This window comes from Budorcas taxicolor, chromosome 10 (genome assembly GCF_023091745.1).
Source record: "Budorcas taxicolor isolate Tak-1 chromosome 10, Takin1.1, whole genome shotgun sequence".
In the NCBI taxonomy this organism is placed as follows: Eukaryota; Metazoa; Chordata; class Mammalia; order Artiodactyla; family Bovidae; genus Budorcas; species Budorcas taxicolor.
This window is the reverse complement of record NC_068919.1, coordinates 79,605,966-79,626,683: the sequence shown is the minus strand read 5'-3', so window position 1 is coordinate 79,626,683 and position 20,718 is coordinate 79,605,966. Positions and strand designations below refer to the sequence as shown.

At 46.5% G+C, this 20,718-nt stretch overlaps 1 protein-coding gene across 7 annotated transcripts in view; it reads right to left on the bottom strand.

Moving 5' to 3' along the window:
- SUSD6 (sushi domain containing 6) overlaps positions 1 to 20,718 on the bottom strand; it is a 97,706-nt gene that overhangs the window by 55,795 nt on the left and 21,193 nt on the right. For 2 of the 7 annotated variants that reach the window (XM_052646159.1, XM_052646161.1), the window contains exons 2-4: positions 3,604 to 3,759; positions 2,848 to 2,939; positions 356 to 473 (exon numbers count right to left, since the gene is read on the bottom strand). The exons of 2 other annotated variants lie outside the window; for them this stretch is intronic. The gene's annotated coding sequence lies outside the window, so the exon portion shown is untranslated. The remainder of the gene's footprint in view (positions 1 to 355; positions 474 to 2,847; positions 2,940 to 3,603; positions 3,760 to 20,718) is intronic. 3 more of the 7 variants (XM_052646160.1, XM_052646162.1, XM_052646164.1) reach the window with 2 other exon arrangements.

Sequence of the window (20,718 nt, the reverse complement as noted above, 5' to 3'; positions counted from 1 at the left end):
AATGTACTTAATACCACTCTTCAAAATGGTTTAGATAGTCAATTTTATTATATGTGTGTTTTACCACAGTAAAAAAAAAAAAAAAAACCTGGGAAAAAATTATGATTAAGAGGAACTGGGAACTAATCATGCTTACTTCCAAAGCCTGCGCTCACACCCATCCTTACAAGGCATGTAGCATCTAAACCAGACGTGAGGAGAGAGGAAAGGACCGAGGGGGACCAACTGCCACCAACCAGCCTGCTGGTCAGGAACGCTCTCTGGCTTCTGTTTTCACACCTAAAAACGGCTCTAAAGCCTCTCTCAGCCACAGAATCCTCCAGAGCACATCCATGCTTCTCTTTGTACAACTCACTTCTTTCTCCAACAGCCAGCATTTCCTTCCAAAACGTGAGGTGAGGAAGAGTCATGGAAAAACCTACATTCACCCTTCTGATTCTCCTTCTTGGGATTCTTGCTGCCACCTCAACAGCCTGTGGTAAAAGGAGACCACCATGATCTGGACTGCCATCGGGCCCCTCCCACCTCTGTGAACACAGAACGTCAAAAGCTTCAGTGACTTTGCCCTGCTGAATGTGACGGTCGTAAACATTCATTTCCTGTCCAGAGCCAAGAGGAAGGACACTGCCCTCACCTCTGCCTCTGCTTCCTCATCTGTAAAATGGAAGCTGTGAGAACCAAGCTTGAGTTATCTCACTGCTGCTGCTGCTAAGTCGCTTCAGTCGTGTCCGACTCTGTGCGACCCCAGAGACGGCAGCCCACCAGGCTCCCCTGTCCCTGGGATTCTCCAGGCAAGAACACTGGAGTGGGTTGCCATTTCCTTCTCCAATGCATGAAAGTGAAAAGCCAAAGTGAAGTCGCTCAGTCGTGTCCAACTCTTTGCAACCCCATGGACTGCAGCCCACCAGGCTCCTCCGTCCATGGGAGTTTCCAGGCAAGAGTACTGGGGTGGGCTGCCACTGCCTTCTCCAGAGTTATCTCACTAGTTTCTAGTTAAGGCTCAAAAGAGACAAAATGGAAGGGACTGCTTGCTCTGTGAACTGGTAAGACTCAGGCCTTCTATTCACAGTCTCAGCCTCTAAGCCAAGACAGCAGAAGGTGACCTGAGAAGACTGCTCATGAGAACGATGACAATAAGCATGCCACGCCTCTGGGGCTGAGGACAGCCTGTAACACGAGCTCCGAATTCACATTGTTTGCTTACTTGTTGTTGCCATAGATGCTTCCAGATGAACCAAAGAGCTTGCTAAGATTAAAGGTATCCTAAGAGTCACCCTGAAAAATGGCTCACAGCCTAGACAGGCAGCAGCAGCAGCAAGGGGGAACCCTGGAACAGCCAGGGCACCCAGGGCCCAGCTCCTAGTAGCCCCTGTGCCTGGGGCCCATTCCTGCATGCACGGCCCCATTCTCCCTGCTCCTCAGGTGGAGGATGTCACAGTCCTGCTGGAGGCGCGGTCAGGTCACACTCTACTGAGCCCTCCTCTGTGGAGGCTAAGGGTCCTGACTCAGCTCCACCTGCCTCCCAGAGGCTACCTGGGTTTCTCTACGGCTCAGACTCAGTTTACATGAGTCACTCAGGACAGATTATTTCCTAAGTCATGGCCATCTCTCCATTAGTTATAAGGGGTAAGTGAATAGGTAAGACCAACAGAAATCCTTTCCTTGCTTCAGACTAGTCTGGAAAGGGGATGGTGGTGATGGAGAATCTAGAATAAGTTTGTTCCTTTGATTAACCATCTTCACCAACCCCCATACTACCGTGTGATGGGGGGAAGACAACAGTTCATGAAGTCAGAACAGAATTTAACCCTTGCATTTCAGATTGTATAGGAAATAAGTGTTAGCTCTCTGTGGAGTTCAGAGCTCCTCAAAGGGTGTGATAAGAGCAGCGAGTGTGCCGTGGGGCCCTCCTTGCCTCTCCCTCTCTCCCAGCTTCACTCTCACTCATCCTGATTCGGCTGGGCCGAAGCAGCGAAAGATACCTAAATGCCTCCCATTCCTCCCCCGTAAAATGACAAAATTACATTACTTCTAGATGTCTTCAGTTCACTTTTTTCCTCCCTGGGGATAAATGGCTCCTTCCTATCTTGCTAACCTCTGTATCTTCCCCTTTCTTTTATGCCACCAACAGCTGAGTACTTCAATAGGCACGAAGTTGTCTTTTGGACTCTGAGATCCTTGAGAGTCATAATGTTACTTTATCCAGTTCCTTTTCATCTCCAGTCCCAAAGTCCAAAGGACACAAACATCAGAGTCTTGTTAAAATTTACCTCCTACAAATCACAAAAATAACCCTCAGTTTTTTCTCAGAAAAACTTCCTGGTGCTTCCCTGGTGGCTCAGATGGTAGAGTCCACCTGCAATGCAGGCTCGACTCCTGGGTCAGAAAGATCCCCTGGTGGAGGGCATGGCAACCCACTCCAGTATTCTTGCCTGGAGGATTCCATGGACAGAGGAGCCTAGCGGGCTACAGTCCATGGGGTCGCAAAGAGTCAGACTGAGAAACTAACCCTTTCACTTTCTCAGAAACCACTGAAGCCAGGGTAAGGCATGTACTGGAGGCTTTTCTGAATTGCTCGGATATCCCCGTATTCTTGTCTTTCTTGCCCAAACTGCTCACTACAGCCTCTTGCTGTTTTGTTCTCCCTACCCTGTTCCTCAGGCTTCAGACAGCAGGAACATCAGCAGATACATGGAATCTTCCCTGTAATCATCTCTAATGACTCTTTTCTAGAACCCAGCAGGATGACTGCAGCCTGGTCCTGCAGGCAGGAGACAGCCCTCAAGTCCTAGCACCACCAGCAGTGGCTGGGCCTCAGATGAGTCATTCATCCTTCCTGGCACTCACCGCATGGGCCTGGATGATCCCCCAATGTCCTTTCAGTTTTAAGCGATCTGGAATGTCTTCTAAGGAAAAGGAGGAGCCCCGAAGTATTTCCTCTGAAACAGAAGTCAACAAAAGTTCTGACTAGAAGGAAGAAATGTTAAATCCTTCTTCTTTATTCCCCAGAGCAGACATATCCTAGCATCTACCTCCCTCTGCACTGCAACAAACTCAGGAGATGCCGCTTTTCCATTTAGAGCTTAATCAATCCATCACCACATTTGTATAGGCCATCCATACCCAGTGTTCCTAAAACCCTTTCCAAAAATAACAAACAACTAACAACAACAAGAAAAAACCCAGCCTCCACACACGCACAGGCAAGGATCACCACAGAGCTGTAGGGGCCCAGAGAGAAATAGAAAAATGCAAGAGAGAAGGATGGAAAAAAAACACAGACAGACTCAGGACAGGGAAAATGAGAGACATGGCAGAGTGCCTTGGCTCAGGCCATCCATTTCCAACCCTGAAGGCAGGAAAGTATCCCTTCTCTGGACTGACGGCCTGAACCAGGACAGAGACTTTGCCTCCCGATGCCTCTGTTTCCTCATCAGAGAAACCGAAACAGTTTCATGTTCGTCTCACTCAGAGAGGCTGGATCCATGGAAAGATGCCAGCAGACTGGGTAAGAACCTCTGGTCTGCGTGGACATTGCTAATTAGGTGGTCCAGGGCAAGCTATTTCCAGTTCCCATCCACAAAACGAGTAAATAATACCCACCTTATTGGGCTGTTGGGAGGTGGAAACGGAATCAACGTGAAGGATCAGAACAGCATCTGGAATACTGGGCCCTCACATGAGCACTGCTGGAGGCCCCTTCCTGCTCTAACAGGCTGTGACTGAGCCCACACGAAACTCCCAAAGGACACTGTTGTCCTGAGAAAAGGCCCAAAACACAGTTAGTTTAGAAGAAAGAAGAGCCACGAGGTTAAACAAGTAAACCTCCAGAGGTCTCTCCCATGAAGTTCTAAAAATATATATTTTTAAGGAACTGAACATGCCTCCCTCCAAATTATATAACCTTGTACGTGAGCATCCTGAAGTGGTATGTGTCTAGAGGGACCAAGGAGGTTTCCCTAAATATGTCCTACAGCGTAAATATGCTGTAGGACAGGATAAGGGCAGAGTTTACATGACTGAGATACACACACCCGCATACACCCTCTCTCATTACCTCATTATATAGGTGCCATTGTGCCATTATTTTACAGATAAATGCAATCAAAGGGGCCTAGAAGTCTTTCCTCCTCCTGCTTTCATACTGCAGAGGGCTCCCTGCTCTTTTTTCCCCAATACAAGGTCAAGCTTATTTGCATCTCCTCTGGGAAAACTCATCAACTGAGCCCACAACATGGGACAGCTCTTCTGAAGCCACAGCATCACTGCATGAAGACTGGGAGAACTGATCATAACCTTTCCTGTGGACCACTCACAGTTACTTAACTGTTGTATACTACATTTACTGCAGGTGGTAAATTTCTGCAGAGCTCACCAACTGCCTCTTTCTGTGCCCTAGAGTGTTCAACATTTATTTGTTCACAGAAGGGGAAAATAAAGATAAACCCCAAACCTCATAATGTGTGTAGGAAACACAAGATGGCAAAGTAGCAGCAGATATAAAACAGGAAGGGAGACGGATAGATAAATCCTGAAGTTTTGCCAGTCAAGAAAACAGATGCTTGACAGACATGGCTGTAATTGGTTCCTGGACCCAAAGATGCATCTACGCGTCATCACAGCCCTCTGCTTGGTTTCCATCAGAGCTGAGCAGAGCAGGTTTCAATACTCACTTGGCAAATAAAGGCTGGGACGCTGATTTGCTAAATCCGATTTCTTAGGGCTCTATGTTTGCAGTAACTATACTGCAATTCAGCAAATATTTACTGGCTGTCTTCGGTGCAAGGCCTGGGTGGTCACAGAGATGACATGGGGCATAGTTCTTACTCTCAAGGAATTCACAGTCTCCATGAGAGGAATTATATGTTTATCCATATAGCACTGTGAAACTGTTACTAGGGTTTTTTTTTTTTTTTAAAGTGCTATGAGAACACAAAGGCCATAAGAACAAAGGATTCTGGTTGGGAGTAGGGGGAGGTGAAAGAGGAAGCTTTGAGCTGGACCTTGACGATCATGCACAGATTTAGTGAGCTCTCTGACCCCTTCTGCATCCACAGATCTAATTATAAAGAAAGAAAAAAAAAAAAACGGAAGAACAATTCACCGAAAAGATGGCAGAGGGAAAGAGGGAAAATAAACAGTGACAATTCTTTCTGCCAAGAGCTGCTGACTGCTGCTGTCTGGCAACAGGAAATAAACGTAGCTATATATCTTTACTCAGGGGATGTTTAGGTGCTAGATTCTGGTCTTCTAAGTACATACTCACGGCTGTGCAGGAAAACACCTCCTCCAGGTCAAAAATAGCAAACCCAAGAGAACTGGCTGAAGCAGTCGTGTTTGCTTTTTACCATCCCTGTGGATCGCTTTCCAAAGGCTCTCACGTGGGAGGGCATAAACAGGTCTGTGTCACTGCCTGGTTCTCAGGCCTTCTGCTACATTCCCAGTCAGTCTGGGAATGCTGCCTATTTAAAAATAAACTGTAAAAACTCACCCAAAACCCCCAACTCTAAACCACTCCTTACTTTGTTTCATTTGATTTCACTGAAATTAAAAGGGGTTGAGTGAGAAATGAGGCTAAAATGACCACAGAGAATGAATTCTCAGGTGAAAACGAAAATACAGGCTTATTGAGTTCAAGGTCAGGAGATTTGGATTCTACTCATGTTCTGCCTCTAACTGGAAAACCTGACCTTGAAAAAGCATGATGTTTCACCTCTCTGCACAACAGCCGCTTCGGCATGAACCCCAATATAGTTATCCAATCTTTTGGACCTCCATTATCCTTATCTTTAAACTAGCACTAACAATAGCTACCTTGTAGGCATCATGTCATGTAACACATGTTATCATACGGTATGAGTATGGTGTAAGTATATCATATGGTCTAAGTATCACATGGGAATTACATGTAAAGCACTCAGCACATTGCCTGTATTCAGTAAGTCGTCAAAAATAGGTGTTCTAGTTTTCACCATCTATTCTTGTCATCATAATCTGAAAACATAAAAGGCTGAGCTAGATGATCACCACCTGAAGAGCTTCTCTGGCTCCAAAATCCTCTGGTTCTTTAAGTCACCTTCTCCTTTTTTTCTTTTCTTTTTTTGATGTGGACCATTTTTAAAGTCTTCACTGAATTTGTCACAGTATTGCTTCTGTTTTATGTTTTGGTCTTTGGGCCTCAAGGCACATGGGATCCTAGCTCCCTGACCAGGGCCAGGGATTGAACCCGCACCCCCTGCACTGAAATGCACAGTCTTAACCACTGGACTGCCAGATAAGTCCCTTCTTTTTTTTTCTTTTCAGGCAGTTAGATGGAAAGGCAGGGAGATCAACTTGGAGAAGCATGACAGTTACCAATATATCCTCAATGTTTATGTTAGAAACACTACAACACAATTAAGGAAATTCATCAATGAGCTGAAAGGGGCATGCTCCGCTCCCTGGGGAAGAGTCTTAGCTGTGACTCACACTGAAGCCACAACATGGGCACAACTGCTGCCTCTACACCCTTGTTCATGAAGCACAATGCCCTCCAGGGCCAGCACAATGCGACTTCATCCACCTCATCTTTACCTGTGTGCAGCTCCTCGGAGAGCCCTAAAAGAGAGCACATGGCCAATCAACCCACTTCTAGTAATGACTAATCCCCCCCTGCAAAGCAGTCCTGTTTTAAACAAAAAAGTGCCTTCTCCTTAATATAATTTGAATGTGGTCAAAAATTTAACGCCCCTCCCCAAAAGTTAAGAGTGTAATCAGAGTAAAGTAACAAGATAAGTGCTAGACTGAAATTAAATTCAGATGAAATTAATAGGCATTTTCTTTTATTCACTCAGCATTCATAACATGCTAAAGACTACAGAGGATGCCAAAAACTCATAGGATGCGATGAATGAGAACCATAAAAGATGGCACCGAGGTTTCCGGCCTGTGACTGGGTGAATGGTAGACGCTACCAGGAGAGGAAAGAATACATGTGGACAAGCAGGCGCTGGTGAAGCATGTGATAAATGCAGCTCAGGTCGTGTCTGAAAGGACTGAACTACAGGTACTGGGAGAATATCCAGGTAGAAAGGTCTAGCACGCAAATCAGAAATGAGTATGAAACTCTGCAAAGTACTCTGAACTCAGGATGTAGCCCTGGAGTGACTGGCCTGAAAGTGATGGCTGAAAGCATGCTAAGGAGATGAGAGCTCATCTTGGTGAGAGAGCTGAGTGAGAAGAGAGTCAAGACAGGATCCTCGGGGGAACACTAACTTTCTAAAGCAGCATGTAAAGGAAAGAGAGATCATGAAAGACCCTCCCAAGAGTACAAACCAGGAGCCTATGCATCAGAGCTGTCACCGGAGGGACACAGTGATTCAAGGAGAATGTGAGGGTGAATGGCAGACCCAACAAAGGTCCCATAAATGAAGCCTAAAAGACATCCATTGGATCTGATCACAAGGTTATCACTAGTGATCTCCTCAAGAGTGGATTTATTAGAGTCGTGAGGGAAGATCATGAATTCAAAGCGAGAAAGCACAGACGACAAGGGCAAAACTCCTGGGGGGAAGGATGGTGGAACCGGAAAAGAAGGAAGAAGAAAGATGGGATGACGGCTAGAGAGAATTTGTGTACTACGACTTGTACCTTCTCAGTTAACCTAAGGTTTTCAGTTAAAGCTTCTGGAACTGCAGCTCTGAGACACTCCCTCCACCCCCACCCCAATCGAGAGTCCCTCTGAAATGACACCCACACACTGTGACTGCCAAAGCTAGAGAGACGCTGGGGATGAATGTTTAAGACGGGCCTGCCTCCTTCTGTCCAACAACAGAAGCCTCTCCAGCCCATCAGCCCTCTTCCAAAACTACCTCTTCTGTAGGATTCATGAGTGAGAAGGAACCGTTAATCTAGTGGCAGGGCTAGAAAAGTGGCCAGTCTCCTGGTGTCTCTCAGGCCTTAAGATTCTCTGTAAATATGGTCTCAGTTTCTGCCATTCTCCTCCTTTCCATTCAAATGCCAGCTGAGGACTTGCCCCTGAGATTCAGGTTCAGGATTCCAAGAACATGCTCTTCACCTCCACCGACAGCAGCTTACTGTTAAATGTATACCTGGTGAGGTACACATTTAGACCAATCAAGACACTGTCTTCTAGTCCAAATGTTCTTCATCTTCTGTTAAGTTTCAAGAAGTCTCCTAATTCATAAGCAAACCATGACTCTTCCCGTCCTCCTCCTCACAAATTACCCAAACTTCCTGTAAGTTGTCAAGGTTGGACTGTGAGGCCCCAAGCAAGGAGGAGAAGCAGGAACTTGCCTACCGTTTCTTCCCCTTGGTTAGTCCCACGCCCCAGCACCACCTCTGCCCTGACACGACCCTCTCACAGTACAGAGCCATTCACCAAGGCCTGCATGCTCTAGGTCTAGCTCCAACCATACCTCTAGTTCTCTCAATGTGGAGTTCAAAGTCAGGACCTGAGATGAAAGGATCTGATTAATGCATAGGAAGGAATAGTCCCTTAAATCTCTAAATACAGACTCAAAATTTATTTCAAATTAGTCAAAATTCAGGCAGAGGTATCAAATGAAGAACCTCATAAAGTCCAAGTATCATCCAAGATGATGTTAAGAGAGACTGTAAGAAAACTCAGCAGATGAAAAAGAAGCATCGTTATTTGACGAGGGAATCTGATAGCTCCCCCAATCTTAACACATATCTTACTGACTTCATTCAACACATATAAAGAGCACTTACTTATACTGGATTCCACAAAAGGTACCAAAGTGAGGGAAAGCTCATACCTTTAAAGAGTTTACAGTCTACAGGGGAGGTGAGACACATACACAAATAACTATGATGAGGTAAAATGTGAAAACCCGTGGGAGATATATAGCCAAAGTGCCAAAGAGAAAACAGGGAAGTAAGGTGGAGCCAGCAGAAGGAAATGAAACAGTCAATTAAAGAATTAATCACAACATGGATTTTTACTCATAGGGAGTCCAATCCTGATTCTGCCTCTTGTTTTTAGAGGTACTTGGGTGTCCTGCATTACCTGCTGTGTCTGTTTCGTCATATACAGAGTTGGGGTAGCAATACCTAGTTCATAGAATTGTGAAGAGTCCGTGCTTCACACATTTCCGAAGAGTTTAATACAATATTTGGCACAGTGAGACTAGGGAAGATGGAAGGGCCACTGCACATAGGAATTTAGAGCTCCTGTGTCTGCACAGAGCTGTCGCGAGCCTCACTTGTCGACAGACAGCTGAGCACCCACTATTTGCTCATCAATTGCAGCCTATTAGATCAGTCACCCACCCAGGCTGAAAGGGCCTGTGGTGAGGAGGCACAGGAACGAGGCTCAGAGCGCATGCATGTGTATGCGCATGCCAGGATAAACCTGAAGTACACACTCAGTGTTCTGCCTGGAAGCATGGCATCACAATACAGGCTAAGTTTCAGATCACACACCACATACTGCACAACACTACAGCATGCTGTTCCTGTGGACATGGTAGCTGTTTGGTAAATGTTTGGTGCAGTGACATGACCTGAACCTGGTTGAATTCCCAATGAAATCTGTCTCACTGGATTAATTTTTCAACAAGTGAACACAGGAGGCAAAAGACACCTAAAAATTAGCCTGAGGGACACAGAAGTCATAATGGAATAACAGAGACTAGATTTACTTTTTCCTTAAACAACTAGAAAATCAGATATAATTTATGAAATAATGGTTTTCAGACATTCAAAAATAGGCAGCACAGGGCAGTGATCCTTGAAAAAAGGGAAAGACATGCAGAGCCCTGCGGGTGCCCCAGCTGAGCCCATAAAGGAGTCTTCAGACCACAGAGTAGGCAAACAAAAACCTGAGAGAGTTCAATGATGTCACTGAGTTAAAGAGACAGCTGGGAACTGGGGGATGTCAAGGAGGCTAGAAAGTGCAGGGCAAAGTAACTGAGAGGAGGGAGCTCAAAGAGAAAAAACTAACCATCTGCAGAGGCTGAGTGTTGATCCGTGCACGTGTTAGAGGAAACTAGCAAGGCCAAGGAAAGAACTAACCCCTGGCGCTCACACAGAGCCAGAAGTTTACACGTTCCCATGGGCCAAAGTGGAAAAAAATAAAAGTCTCCTGGTTCACAGGGCACTGGAAGGAATCTTCACAAGTGTTTGGCCTCAGTAGTGGGACCATCCTAGCCCTAGACTAAAGGCTGTCTGCAGAAAAAAGAAAAAAAGAAAAAGGACAAAAATAAATAAATAAATAAAGGCTGAGAACCAAGCCTTGAAAGGATCAAACCAATTCTAAGTACTAACTGAATTGCTTCTGAGAACAAAGCCAAAAAGTTTTTAAAGGAATATGGAAAGTTTCAGCACCTAACAACATACAACTCACTACGTCTAGTTTCAAATCAAAACTGAGCAGACATGCAAAGAGGCAGAAAATTATGACCATGACCTGTGGTCACAGGAGGAGAATAAACAAATAGAAACAGACCTAGAAATGACACAGATGATAGAACTGGTGGACAAGGATGGTCAAATCTCTGTTACAAATATACTCGGTGCGTTCACGAGAAAAGAGGAAGGCACAGGCAGGAGACCACAAAGACTCAAACGTTTAAACTTCTAGAGGGAAAAATACAAATACCTGAAAAAATACAGGATGGGATTAACAGATTAGACACTGCAGAAGAAAAAATTCAATAAACTTGAAAACACAGCAACGGAAACTATCCAAAGAGATATACACAGAACATAAGTCAGAAGTATGACTGTATCAAGCAGCCTAACACGTGCATAATTGAGGCATGGGAAGAACACATAGGTATGCACAAAAAAATTTTTTGATGTAAACTATAAACTCACAGATTCAAGAAACTCATCAAACCACAAGAGGTACTTCAACAAGAAAACACTGCACGGTACACTGTAATCAAAATGATGAAAATGATCATTAAAGAGAAAATATTAAAAGCAGCCATGAGGGGGTAGGAGGAGAGACAATGCACCCAGAGAAACGAAGAATTACAGCAAGTCTCCTGTTATAAACAATGCAACCCAGGAGGCAACGGAGCATCATGTTCAAAGTATTGGGGAAAAAAGTCAATTTGACACTGATTCCCTAAGGAAAGTTGACGGGAACTATGAGTTCCCATCACTGAGTTTTTTGTGATCTGCAGTAATATTTTTCAGGGAGGCCTGTGCTGAGCACAAGATGTAAACTCAGTGGTCTTATAAACATCTGCAAGTACTTGTTGTTTAGTCACTAAGTCATGGCCAACTTTTTGTGACCCCCATGGACTGTGGCCCACTAGGCTCCCCCATCCATGGGACTTCCCAGAAAGAATACTGGAGTGGGTGGCCATTCCCTTCTCCAAGGGATCTTCCTGACCCAGGGATTGAACCAGCACCTCCAACATTGGCAGGCAGATTCTTTTAACACTGAGCCACCAGGGAAGCTCTTTGGAAGTACAGGATTCTATGAGGAGTAAAAAGGGGTAAAGACCCTTTCTTACTTTCGTAGAGACACATTTTATACTCTTGACTCAACATTACAAACTCAAGCTCTTATACAGTCATATTCCTTAAGACACTGGAAAAGAGACAAGCAATGTCTATCAGAGGATCCATCCCTTAGCTGAAGAAAATGAAGGAAGAAAAAAAAAAGTAAACCCCATCATGGAAAGAGTCAGCCTCACCAGCATTAGGCCTCAAGAGGCCTCCCTCCCTCAAGTGTACACATCTATTGGTTAATGTGTCTGACGGGCCTTTACAGATTCAGATAAAATGTTTTTTTTCAGAATGAAAGAAATATTCCTTAAGAAGTAGGTAAAAGTAACTCAAGAAGTGACACAGAGTTACTCAATCCTTAGCTATGAAACCCAGCCCAGGGTAACATAATCTTCTTCTCATTAAGTACCCTGGGCAGGCACCCCATTCTTCAGAGTCCAGCCTGGGGCTCTACCCTGGGGGGACCAATGAAATGGCAATTTATCTGTTTTTGACATTGGCTGGTCTGGTCTCTCCACTAAACTGTAGTTAATAAACTATAAGGTCCCAGGAAGGCTGGAGCTCTATCGTTTTTTTGTGCTTTTTTGGTAGACTCTTGAGACCATCACTCTCTCAAAAAACCCTAGTACAGGTGCCCAAGAGAGACTCTCCTTCCCAAAATACCTTACTGCCTGAACAAGTGGTTTTCAACGGGGGCAATTTTATAAGCCAGGGTTTCTAGCAACATTTGGAGGACTTTTTGACGGTCTTAACCTGGGGGATGCTATTGGCATCCAAGAGGCAGAGGTCCAGGGTGCCAGCAAAAATCCCATAATGCACAGGACAGCCCCCAGTACATAGAATTTGGCCCCAAACATCAAAAAGGCTGCAGCTGAGAGCCCTGGCCTGAGTGGATCAGCATGGAGCTGAGCAGGTACCAGCAGAAGCTGTGCACGTTGTAAACTCCCTGCTGCCACCGGCAAGTCTCTTCCTATCACCTGTCTCCAGGCAACACTTTGATCCTGCTGTTGTCCCTAACTCAGGCTTACAGTCCCTCAGAGAGAGGAATTTAATAAGAGTTTAGATGTCTGGGTGTTCACCCCATCTCGGCCACTAGCTGTTGATTCTGGCTGTTACATATCACAAAACTTTTCTGGGCCCATTTCCTCCTCTGTAAAACAGAAGGCTTGGAAAAGATGACTGAGGAGTTCTTCCAGCTCTCAAATTCTATTTGAAATGCTATCTGTCCTTATCATGAGCCAAAGAGAAAGGATCCAGCTTAGTATGCACATCCACCCCTGAAGGACAGAGGTTCTGCTATTGTAGAGACAGAATCCAGCCAAGGGGGAGCTCTGAAGAAGCCAGGAGCTCAGGTGCAAGTGATCTAGAAAGGGCTCTGCAAACACTGGCTTAAAGCCCAGCCCAGGCTCTCAGGTTTAAAATCCACAGGAAAGTCTCCCTTCTGCCTTTTCAGGTCAATCTTATTCATCAGTGTTAAGAGGAGGAGGGGGAGGCTCGGGCCACTGAGGAGCAGCCCTGGAATCACTTGGGAGCTTAACAGAGACACTGAGTCTCCGGGTCTGCTCCTAAGTCCCTTCAGTGGTGTCCCGACTCTGTACAACCCCACAGATGGCAGCCCACCAGGCTCCTCTGTCCCTGGGATTCTCCAGGCAAGAATACTGGAGTGGGTTGCCATTTCCTTCTCCAATGCATGCATGCATGCTAAGTCGCTTCGGTCATGTCTGACTCTGTGCAACCCTATGGACAGCAGCCCACCAAGCTCCTCCATCCATAGGATTCTCCAGGCAAGAATATTGGAGTGGGCTGCCACTTCTTTCCCCCTCATCCCTGATCCACAGAATGAAAATCTGCATTTTAGTAAGATTCCCCTGGTTTGAGAAGTTTGAAAAGTTTGAGAAGCCCTGGTTTAGCGCATACTGCCCTTGTATTCCCTGCTCTGTCATTTCCTCACTTGTAAAGATTGACTTTCAAGACTGTCCACATTCTATTCTAACTCCACCTCCTTGCACAGCTTGTGCACATGTATGTACACACACACACACACACACACACACACACACACACCAGTTCAGAACTTCCAAACCTAGAGTCACCTACAGTCATGAAGACAAGTTCCTTTCTCTTTGCCTCTTGCCTACAAGCCTTGAGTTCAGTTCAGTTCAGTCACTCAGTCGTGTCCGACTCTTGGCAACCCCATGAATCGCAGCACGCCAGGCCTCCCTGTCCATCACCAACTCCTGGAGTTCATTCAGACTCACGTCCATCGAGTCCGTGATGCCATCCAGCCATTTCATCCTCTGTCGTCCCCTTCTCCTCCTGCCCCCAATCCCTCCCAGCATCAGAGTCTTTTCCAATGAGTCAACTCTTCCCATGAGGTGGCCAAAGTACTGGAGTTTCAGCTTCAGTATCATTCCTTCCAAAGAAATCCCAGGGCTGATCTCCTTCAGAATGGACTGGTTGGATCTCCTTGCAGTCCAAGGGACTCTCAAAAGTCTTCTCCAACACCACAGTTCAAAAGCATCAATTCTTCGGCGCTCAGCCTTCTTCACAGTCCAACTCTCACATCCATACATGACCACAGGAAAAACCAGAGCCTTGACTAGACAGACCTTAGTCGGCAAAGAAATGTCTCTGCTTTTGAATATGCCATCTAGGTTGCTCATAGCTTTTCTTCCAAGGAGTAAGCGTCTTTTAATTTCATGGCTGCAGTCACCATCTGCAGTGATTTGGGAGCCCAAAAAATAAAGTCTGCCACTGTTGACACTGTTTCCCCATCTACTTCCCATGAAGTGATGGGACAGGATGCCATGATCTTTGTTTTCTGAATGTTGAACTTTAAGCCAACTTTTTCACTCTCCTCTTTCACTTTCATCAAGAGGCTTTGAGTTCCTCTTCACTTTCTGCCATAAGGGTGGTATCACCTGCATATCTGAGGTTATTGATATTTCTCCCGGCAATCTTGATTCCAGCTTGTGTTTCTTCCAGTCCAGCGTTTCTCATGATGTACTCTGCATAGAAGTTAAATAAGCAGGGTGACAATATACAGCCTTGACGTACTCCTTTTCCTATTTGGAACCAGTCTGTTGTTCCATGTCCAGTTCTAACTCTTGCTTCCTGACCTGCATACAGATTTCTCAAGAGGCAGGTCAGGTGGTCTGGTATTCCCATCTCTTTTAGAATTTTCCACAGTTTCTTGTGATCCACACGGTCAAAGGCTTTGGCATAGTCAATAAAGCAGAAATAGATGTTTTTCTGGAAATCTCTTGCTTTTTTCCATGATCCAGCGGATGTTGGCAATTTAATCTCTGGTTCCTCTGCCTTTTCTAAAACCAGCTTGAACATCTGGAAGTTCACAGCTCACGTATTGCTGAAGCCTGGCTTGGAGAATTTTGAGCATTACTTTACTAGCATGTGAGATGAGTGCAACTGTGCGGTAGTTTGAGCATTCTTTGGCATTGCCTTTCTTTGGGATTGGAATGAAAACTGACCTTTTCCAGTCCTGTGGCCACTGCTGAGTTTTCCAAATCGGCTGGCATATCGAGTGCAGCACTTTCAGGGGCAGCGGCCGAGTGCCAGGCTGCCACGGCGCAAGAACAGCCGAGAGGAGCCACCCCGCGCCCGAGGCCAGGGGCGGCAGCCAGGAGGAGCAACCCGACGTCCGTCCAAGGAGCTGTGGCTGCAAGGACGCAGGAGGGCCTAGAGGAGCTATCCCACGTTGAATGTCAGGAAGGGCGGCGGTGAGGAGATACCCCTCGTCCAAGGTAAGGAGCAGTGGCTGCGCTTTGCTGGAGCAGCCGTGAAGAGATACCCCACATCCAAGGTAAGAGAAACCCAAGTAAGATGGTAGGTGTTGCAAGAGGGCATCAGAGGGCAGACACACTGAAACCATACTCACAGAAAACTAGTCCATCTAATCACAAGCCTTGAAGCACAGGCTAAATCAGAGCTTTTCTGAGCGACTGATTCAGCCCACCCCTGCTGTTCAAAGACTCCTCAGGAGGTGGGATGGTGAGCCCAGGGGTACAAACTCTGACAGGAAGAGACTCGTCATTTGCATCTGAACAGACACGGAACAGAGTCCAAAGTTTCACTGTTTTCCTGCTGCTGCTGCCTTACAGTACAGAAAAATTCTTGGGGCACAGGCTAAAGGGCAAAGCACACACACAGAGTAAACAAAAACACAGCAAGGGTTCTCCTAGGGGTGGGGGCAGCTGGAACAAAGCAAGACCACGGTGAAGGGTAGCCTAACAGAGCACTGAAACACAGGACAGAATGTGGGGAGAAGTGGGGTAGACTCTGCTGAGCGGCTAGTGCGGGAGAGATTAGGTTGGGGCTCAGCCCCCACCCTACCCGCGGGCCTAAGCAGCAGATGGCTCAGCCCCAGGCAGCTGGCAGAGACAGCCAACTGCACGTGCCTGCCCACCCCTTCCCAGGGCTGGAAATGAAAGGAGCAGGGCCCAACCCAAGCATCACCTCCAAAGATCACCCTGGGGGTGGGATGGCAAAGTCACCCAGTGCTCTGCCACCATGAGATGAACCTGGAAAACAACTCTAGTATCATCCAAGGTTCTTCTGCACCCACCTTTGCTGCCTCTGGTCCCCTTCTTTTATCAGGAGCAGACTCATGGGGTATTTCTTGGGATCCTAACACATTACAGCCTAAAGTTCAACCTATCCATGTTAAGAGAGGGAAACTGAGGCCTAGAGGGGGACCACGGCTTGCCCCGGGAACACAGGGCTTGTCAGTGGCTAAACCAAAACTCAGCTCTCCCAACTCTTCACGCAGCAAGGTTCCCCAAATACCTCCCACAGAGCCCCCCCAGACTGAGTGCCAGCCCCAGCACTGTTCCCACTGCTCTGTCCACTGAGCCCTCCAGGAATGGCTCTTGGCCCAGCCTCTGCTAGATGAGAATGTCCGGTAGCGCTGAGTCTCCAGGAACTCCAATGCAGCCAGAGCAGTTCAGGGGAAAAAATTCATGAGTAGCTACCTGCCTCTTCCAGAAAGGAAGCAGAAGGTACACACAGTTAACACTCAAGGAAGGCTGTAGTTTTGGGGGCGTGGGGGGCGGTGTGTGTTTGGAAACGAAAAAGGCTTGTTCTGAGCGCTGAAGGGAATTATCAGCCAACACAGACTTGGAGGCGAGTCGGAGCTAACTGCCAAACCAGACTGGCTTAATTAAGACTCTCCCACCCTCTTCCCCAGGAAACCCACCCCCTCCTCTGGCTGGTCACACTAGCCATAAGAAGCAGTCATTTCAGGGAAGCTGAAGCCCTCTCTGGTGACCTGGCCCTGGGGGATGGGCTGTCAGCCAGGGGGCCAGGCCTGGAGCTTCAGGGCCCAGCTGCCCTTACTGTCACCTCAACATCTGCCTTCAACAGCACCTGCGCTGCAGCCCACTCTGGATCACTGTGTGCGCAGAGTGGAAGAAAACACTCATTAGCTTTTCAAATGTAACCCTCTACAGAACCTAAATAGAAGGCACAGTTACTCAGCTGCAAAGCAGAAATCCTCTTGTTCTCATCAAACAAAGCTGCACGTCCACAAGCAGCTATGCGGTTAAAACTGGGCGGAAAGAGGCTAAGGAGTACTGGGGTGAAGTCCGTTGACTAACTGCATCTAGAGACCTGGCAAACCCCAGCTCCAAGGCCTTGAAGCATCGGTAATGAAAGCATCCTAATGATGAGAGGTCTTTCCTAAACGCCTGTGGCTTTGCTGTTGCCTCCACACTCCAGGGCAATCACCACAGGCTCCTCCTGCCCCTCAGGGCTAACATCAGCCCAGGACCCTGCCCATGGATATGCGGGGCCAGAGAGTGGCCTGCCAGAAAAACTGCACTGAAAAGCAATGTTTGATCTAGTACAACCAAGGGGTCATAATGGGCCCTGTGCTCAAACCCCTTCATATCTGCCACAAGCATGCTGCGGGTGGAGGGGCGCGGGGGTGTGGTGAGGGGCAGGGAATCGGGACACTACAGCCGGACTTCCGTGTCTTCAACCCCAACAACAGCCCCGCAAGAACTTGCCCTCCTGAAGGGCAAACGTGGTTTTGATTTCCAAACCTCACTGTTTGAGAGAACTTCTTGTTTTCTCTCTCAGCTTTTAAAAACAGATGAATGCTCCCCTAGGGAAAAAGCAGCTGTAAATACAGGAGAGGGCAGAAAAACACTGCTAAGAGTTCCAGAGGAACCATTATACTATTGTAAAAAGGCTTCTCAAAAGAATGAACACACCCCATTCCAAACAGAAAACACACAATTTCCTGTAAAGGACTTGTCTGAAAGGTAACCTTTGGGCAGATGGTTTCTCTAGGCTGTTCCCTGCTCTACTAACACTAAGACTTGACATGAAAAGTGAGTTAGTGATTTTCTTCCTGGGAACCTTAAAAGAACTAATTCACAACTCAGTCAGCCTGCTTGTCTATTACTATCATCACTACCTAAACTTCATCACCAAACTGCTACAGACATTTAAACAAATTTAAGCCGTTACAATTTTAGGCAGACTGACGCCACAGTATTTACTAGTTGAGATGAGAATGGGAAGAGGGTATAAATCTGAGACGGGCAGCCTGGCTTCTGCACTTCCAAAAGGAACTGCAATGTTCAAAGGCTCAGGATTCTGGGAAATCACCCACTGGCTTATTTTACCTCTCCATCACGAGTAATGAGGCTGCCACCCCAAAACCCATCTGCCAAAAATAAAAGATCTAAAGCAGTGTTTCAGAGAAAGTTTGTGAGAAGAAAACTCAAGCTGGTTTTATTTTCAAACAAGCTGCAATTAAATGGCTTTGCCTCTGTAACCACACTTCCTACCTAGAACTCCAGTTAAGTTTAGATGTGCCTCTCAGATGGAGACTGGATTACAGGGAATTTAGCTGGCTGAAACCGGTCTCAGCCCACAGATGTACTAACCTGTTTGCACAGTCCTGGTTGAAATAAGAAATAAAAGCTGGGTAGGAAGTCAGCAGTACACTTATAATTCTGTCTGAGTCAGAAGAGGAAGATACTGCTTTTAATTTCACATAAGATTCTATTATTAGAAGGAAACATGTAACATAAGCCATAAACCTCATCAGTGACAAAGCAAAGAAAAACATGTATTTATAGAATATATTTAAATCCCTAAACTTCCCGGAGGAATTAATTTGTCACTAATACAAACAAATCAAACTGCATCTGCTCACCACTGCCCCTAACGGTCTGTTCCCTTAAGCTACGAGCTTCCCTATGGCCAGGCACCTTTCACATCCTCCTTTAGAGAGGATTCATCACACGTGCACCTGGCCTCCCCACAATTCCCAAGAACACTGGCCAACTTCTAGAATCAACACAGTTCCATGTGAATTGGGGTTTCAAGAGAATCTCTGAGTGGGACAAACTCTTGGGGGACAAGCTGGACCCTCCCTGATCTTTCCATCTTCTCTCAGGTCTTGGTTTCCAGAGCCCTAAAAAAACTCCTTGATGGTCTTCCAGCCTCAGGCCACCCAAAATCCTGCCAGGAACCACACTCTCAAGCACGGTCACATTACCTTCCGCCTCTGTCTGCTCTGTGCAGTATCATGTCCTATGTGAAGCCTGCAAAAGGCACAGAGACCACAGGCCCCAGTCCACTTTCAGTTGAGGTGGAGAAGCTGCCTGCCCTGACGGCAAGCAATCAAGGCATACAGTAAAGCAAGAGTGTCTATTTCAGTAGTCTTTGTGGGTGCAATACAACACTAAATCGTGGGGCACGTGTTTCAGAAAATAAGGAAGAACAGCAGCCACTACTTGTGTTATGGACAGAATAATGAAAAAAAAAAAGAGAGAGAGAGACAGAAATGGACCTGAACCAAGACAATTAAAGAGGGCCTTAGGGACTTTCCTGGGAACCCAGTGGCTAAGACTCTGAGCTCCCAATGCAAAGGGTCCAGATTCAATCCCTGGTCAAGGAACTAGATCCCACATGCATGCATGCTCAGTTGTGTAAAGCTGTTTGCGACCCCATGGACTGCAGCCAATCAGGCTCCTCTCTCCACGGGATTTTCCTGGCAAGAATACTGGAGTGGGTTGCCATATTCTCCTGCAGAAGATCTTCCCGACCCAGGGATAGAACCTGCATCTCCTACATCGCAGGTGGATTCTTTACCATGGAGCTGCCTTGGAAGCCCAGACAGATCCCACACACCCAACTAAAAAGATTCTGCATGCTGATGCTAAAGATCCTGTATGCCACAACAAAGACCGAGCACAGCCAAATAAACATTTAAAAAGAGAGAGAGGACCTTAAAAAGGAACGAATGGAGATCTGACCTGAAAGCCTTGAGAGCTGAATTAGTATGTAGACAGAAAGAGGGAATTTCTGGGGCTGGAAGGCATAAATAAGCATGATAAATTGGGAAGGCAGGGGTGGGGAAAGAAGCCAAGAATCAACGGAGAACAGAAAAAAAAATCCATTTGAGCTCCTTCAGGGCAAGGCACAATTCTAACCGTCTCCCTGGTATCTATCACTTAATAGACTCTGGTTATTCCACAAAGTAAATTAAATATTCCACTGAATACTTACTATAAGGCCAGACTGTACATCTATGAATAACAGGCAGAGAGATTCAGCTTTGGATCCATAGGTAGTAGGGAACCAATGAATGTTCTTGAGCAGGAAACATGACTTCATCCAACCCAACAAGTATTTACTAAAGGCCTACTATGTAAGAGGCACCGGGCTACTCAGTCTTCGCTCTCAAGGAGCATGGGGGAAGAGACGGTAATATGACCTCCCACACACACAGGGCTGCATTCTCTTCCCTAGTCTTACTTGAGATAAGAACAATGTTCAGGGGACATGAACCTGGCAAGGGAGACGAAAGCAGCCTGGGAGGCCAGACAGGATGATAAGGTCTGGGCCAGGGTGGTGGTGACAGAAACCTCCAGCAGAAAGAACTGGCAGGAGCTGGTTATTGATCAGACAGGAGGGGCTCAGAAGAAGGGAGTCATGATGACACAAAGTCAGAAAGCAGCAAGATTCGGTGTCAATTCCCAGATGGTGAGAGCTTCAGGCCATGCTTTGGCCCACTGACAGCCTAAGGCTAAGGTCAGTCAGCTCCGACATTCTGCCTATTTTTGGGAATAAGGGTTACACATTCCATCCTTCCCACTAGCCCAGTTTTTCATGCTAGTGTGATTTCCTGTAATTCCCATTTGCAAGGGGGTGAAGGAGATGGATGAGTTAACAATTCCTCTGTCCATCACGCAGTAA